The sequence below is a fragment of the Mustelus asterias genome, chromosome 5 (assembly GCF_964213995.1).
Source record: "Mustelus asterias chromosome 5, sMusAst1.hap1.1, whole genome shotgun sequence".
NCBI lineage: Eukaryota > Metazoa > Chordata > Chondrichthyes > Carcharhiniformes > Triakidae > Mustelus > Mustelus asterias.
In genome coordinates, this window is record NC_135805.1 from 39,691,774 (window position 1) to 39,697,478 (window position 5,705).

A 5,705-nucleotide genomic window follows, 5' to 3' on the forward strand; every position below is an offset into this window, starting at 1 on the left:
CTTGCAAGTGATGGTATTCCCATGCATCTGCTGCCCTGGTCATTTAGAGGCCATGGGTTTGGAAGGTGCTGTCAAAGGAGCTTTGGTGAGTTGCTGAAGTGCTTCTTGTAGATGGCACACACCGTTGCCATTGTTCATAAGTGTTGGAGGGAGTGAATATTGAAGTTGGCTGATAGGGTGCCAAATAAGAAGGCTGCATTTCATGAGTGGTGTCGATCATCTTGAGGTTTGTTGGGAGCTATACTCACCCAAGTAAGAGGAGAGTATTCCATCACAATTCTGACTTCGGCCTTGTAGATGGTGGACAGGGTTTGGGAGTCAGGAGGTGCCTTACTCGCCGCAGAGAATAATCTGTTTGCTTATTTTTTCCTCAATCCCCATTCGACTGTCAGGCCATCTGTACACTACTCTTATTGGTGTGATTAATCTTTTATCTTTATTCATATGGATTCTATTTCTGTTTCACTAGTGGCTAAGTCACATTATTCCACTAGTATTATACAATATATTATTACAGTTCCTCCACCTTCCCTTTCCAAATATGTTATGCTTTGCATTTTTAAATTCCCAGCCCAAATTTTTCTATAGACCTGTCATGTTTCACGTCTCAGTATTCTTTACTTTATCTGGATCCTCACAATGGATTATTGTCTCCAATTGTCCTGTTGTATTACAAACATTGTATCCATAGCAATAATGATAGGTTAATTCATTTTTAATGCAGTTCCTCTCACTTTATTAGTAACCATTTTTTACAATCTGTTCTTTCACTCTATTTATTCCCTGGACATTTGTGTCCTCCATTCGTTTAGTCCGTCTGATGCTTTCCTTTCCTGTTTTGTTTAGGTTTCAGCTGGTTACCTTAGTTGCAGATCAACTCCACACTAGATGAATGCCTTTTTCACTTTATCATTACCCCTGAGGTTGTGCTTTTTAATGAAGCACTGAACATCTGATATTATCTCTGCTGGACCACCTCACTTCATAGTTACGTAGTTCAAGATTATAGCATCATAGAGATTTACAGCATGGAAACAGGCCCTTCAGCCCAAGTTGTCCAGGTCGCCCAGTTTTTACTATTGAGCTAGTCCCAATTGCCCGCATTTGGTCCATATCCCTCGAATACCAATCTTATCCATGTAGCTGCCTAAATGCTTTTTAAAAGACAAAATTGTATCCGCCTCTACTTCTGGCAGCTCGTTTCAGACACTCACCATCCTCTATATGAAAAAATTACCCCTCTGGACCTTTTTGTATCACCTTAAATCTATGCCCTCTAGTTTTAGACTCCCCTACCTTTGGGAAAAGATAGAAACATAGACAACTACAGCACAAAACTGGCCCTTTGGCCCCACAAGTTGTGCCGAACATATCCCTACCTTTTAGGCCTACCTATAACCCTCCATCCTATTAAGTCCCATGTACTCATCCAGGAGTCTCTTAAAAGACCCTATTGAGTTTGCCTCCACCACCATTGACGGCAGCCGATTCCACTCGCCCACCACCCTCTCTGTGAAAAACTTCCCCCTAACATTTCCCCTGTCCTACTCCCCAGCACCTTAAACCTGTGTCCTCTCGTAGCAGCCATTTCCACCCTGGGAAAAAGCCTCGGAGAGTCCACCCGATCTATGCCTCTCAACATCTTATATACCTCTATTAGGTCTCCTCTCATCCTATGTCTCTCCAAGGAGAAAAGACCGAGCTCCCTCAGCCTATCCTCATAAGATGTTGACTATCTCACTGATCTATGCCTCTGATTATTTTATAGACCTCAATAAGATCACCCCTAAGCCTCCTACACGCATGGGAAAAAAGTCCCAGTCTATCCAGCCTCTCCTTATAACTCAAACCATCACGTCTCAGTAGCATCCTAGTAAATCTTTTCTGCATTCTTTCTAGTTTAATAATATCCTTTCTATAATTGGGTATAATCAGAACTGTACACAGTATTCCAAGTGTGGCCTTACCAATGTCTTATACAGCTTCTGACCAATGTTCTGACCAATGAAACCAAGTATGCTGGATGCCTTCCTCACCACCCTGTCCACCTGTGACTCTGCTTTCAAGGAGCTATGAACCTGTACCCCTCGATCTCTTTGTTCTATAACTCTACCCAACGCTCTACCGTTAACTGAGTAAATCCTGCCCTGGTTCGATCTACCAAAATGCATCACCTCGCATTTATCTAAATTAAACTCCATCTGCCATTCGTCAGCCCACTGGCCCAATTGATCAAGATCCCATTGCAATCCTAGATAACCTTCTTCACTGTCCACTATGCCACCAATCTTGGTGTCATCTTCAAATTTACTAATGATGCCTACTAAATTCTCATCCAAATCATGAATATAAATGACAAATAACTGGACCCAGCATCGATCTCTGAAGCATACTGCTTGTCACAGGCCTCCAGTTTGAAAAACAACCTTCTACAATCACCTTCTTCTGTCATCAAGCCAATTTTGTATCCAGTTGGCTACCTTACCCTGGGATCCCATGAGATTTAACCTTATGCAACAACCTACCATGTGGTAACTTGTCAAAGTCCATATAGACAACATTGATGCACTGCCCTCATCGACCTTCTTGGCTACCCCTTCAAAAAACTCAATCAAATTTGTGAGACATGATTTTCCACTCACAAAGTCATGCTGACTGTCCCTAATCAGTCCTTGCACCTCTAAATGCCTGTAGATCCGAGCTCTCAGAACACCTTCTAATGATTTACCCACGACAGATGTTAGGCTCATCGGCCTGTAGTTCCTAGGCTTTTCCCTGCAACCCTTCTTAAACAAAAGCACATTTTCAACCCTTCAATCTCAGGCACCTCACGTGTAGCTGTCGATGATTCGAATATTTCTGCTAGGAGATCCACAATTTCCTCTCTCGCCTCCCACAACCTGGGTTACACTTCATCAGGTCCCTGGGATTTATCTACCTTGATGCACTTTAAGACTTCCAGCACCTCCTTCTCTGTAATATATACACTCCTCAAGACACTACTATTTATTTCCCCAAGTTCCCTAACATGCCTTTCTCAACAGTAAATACTGATGAGAAATATTCATTTAGGATCTCACCCATCTCTTGTGGATCCATACATAGATGATCTTGTTGATCCTTAAGAGACCCTATTCTTTCCCTAGTTACTCTTTTGCCCTTCGTGTATTTGTAGAAGCTCTTTGGATTCTCCTTTGCCTTATCCTCCAAAGTAATCTCGTGTCCCCTTTTTGCCCTCCTGATTTCTTTCTTAACTCTACTCTGACACCCTCTGTACTCTTCAAGGGATCCAATTGATCCAAGCTGCCTGTGCATGCCATGTGCCTCCATCTTCTTCTTGACTAGGACCTCAATATCCCGAGTCATCCAGGGTTCCCTACTTCTACCAGACTTGCCCTTCACTCTATAAGGAATGTGCTTACCCTGAACCCTGGTTAACACACTTTTGAAAGCCTCCCACTTACCAGCCGTCCCTTTGCCTGCCAACAGGCTCCCCCAATCAACTTTTGAAAGTTCCTGTCTAATACCATCAAAATATAGCTTGTTCCGACATGAACCATGACAACTGGATGTTCCCACTACCACCACACCCCCAGCCCTTGTGAGTAGGAACACCTTTAATTGACACTCAATGACTGATCTGGAACGACTCAAGGCAGACATTTCCTGTAGATGTGGGAATTAGGGGCAATCTCAAAAAATCCCACATGCCATTGTACTGACAAATAACGTTCCCAGCGCTAGTCTTCTTTATTCATTTGTTCACTTTTGGCCTGAATTAAAATTAGTCTGACTGCTCTTGATGAGGAAAAAAAACACATTTTTGGCCCAGGTCATCCGGTCTCCATATGGTGGCACCCTGGAGGTAGCCCAGAAGATGTGCTGAAGGACCCATCAGCAGTCCAAACACAAGAAAGTTTCAAATTCATTTGGAAAATTACCCTGCATTCAGAACCCTCCAAAAAACTCTCCAACTCAAGTTACAGTTGGAGACTTCAAAGGGTTGTAACTCACTTGGTTGAATGCAGCTCCAACACTCAAGAGGCTTGACATCATCATTGATATCATTATTAAGGAGGTATTAAAGGTATTGTCTCTAGACTAACAATCTAGAGACACTGGGTAATGTGCTGGGTAAGAAGTCTAACAGCACCAGGTTAAAGTCTTTTTAACCTGGTGTTGTAAGACTTCTTACTGTGTTTACCCCAGTCCAATGCCGGCATCTCCACATCATGTGCTGGGGACCAGGGCTCGAATCCCACCTCAGCAGATGCTGGAATCAAAGTATGGAATGAAATATCCATTGAAAAGCCCATCTGGTTCACAAACGACTTTTAGGGAAGCAAATCCGCAGTACTTACCTGGTCTGGTCTACATGTGTGACTTCAAACCCACATCAATGTGGTCAGTTCTTAAGTGCACTCAATTGTGCCAAACTGCTGAAAGGGAATGAAACTGGATGGACCACCCACCCGGCAATGACAATGGCAAACTCAGCCCTATCCAGACCACAGGCTTCCTTACTAATATCTGGAGGCTTGTTGGGAAAAGCCTGACATAGGCATATTCATGAAATCTTACCTTACAGATAGTGTCCCAAACCCGACCATCACCATTCCTAGGTCTATCCTGCCGTTGTCTAGCAGAGATGGTGACGCAATGGTATACTGTCAGAAGGGAGTTGCCCTGGAAGTCCTCAATATCAACTCCGGACCACATGAAATCTTGTGGCATCAGGTCAAACATGAACAAGGAAACCTGCTGATTACTACGTGCTCTCCCTCTACCCCATCACCCCACTCTCTTTGCCCCAGTGCCCCCATCACTCTGAGCTGGTGAATCAGTACTCTTCCATGTTGAACACCACTTGGAGGAAATATTGGCAAGGGCACAGAATGTACTCTGGGTGAAGGACTTCAATGTCCATCACCAAGAGTGTCTCAATAGTACCACTACAGACTGAGCTGGCCAGGTCTTAAAGGACATAGCTGCCAGACAAAGGAAATGTAAATGGTGGTGAGAAAAGCTAGGAATGATACTAATAGCATCCATTAAGAGGACGGAATGTGTAAATGACAGAACAAAGGTGCAGAGTGTCAAAGGACAACCTGAGGCATGTGGCAGATGGCCCTAGTGGAGCATTGAGGAGCAGGGAAACAAGATGGAAAGTGAGATTTTAGAAGTGGGCTAAAGAGACAAGTCAGACACGGTTGAATACCATGATTAAGAAGAAGGAAGACATATTGGCAGTGCCATTTTGTAAAGTGGCATCACTGGAATAGATGCAGCGGAGGCGAAGGAACTGAGAGAATGGGATGGAGTCCTTACAAGCTATGTGGTGTGAAGTGTTGTAGTCAAGGTAGCTGTGGGAATCAGTGGCCTTGTAATGGATACTTGTACCAGAAATGAAGACAGAGAGGTCAAGGAAAGGAAGGGAAGTATTGGAGATGAACCATGTGAAGGTGATAGAGGGGTGGAAATTGGGAATGAAATTGATGAATTTTTCCAGGTCCAGATGAGAGCATGAAGCGGCACCGAAATAGTCGTCAATGTACCGTTGGAAAAGTTGTGGGAGGGGGCTGGAGTAGGACTGGCACAGGGAATGTTCCACACACCCCATAAAAAGACAGGCATACCTAGGACCCATACGGGTCACAACTTTTATTTGGAGGAAGTGAGATTAATTAAATTTGATTTTGATTTGA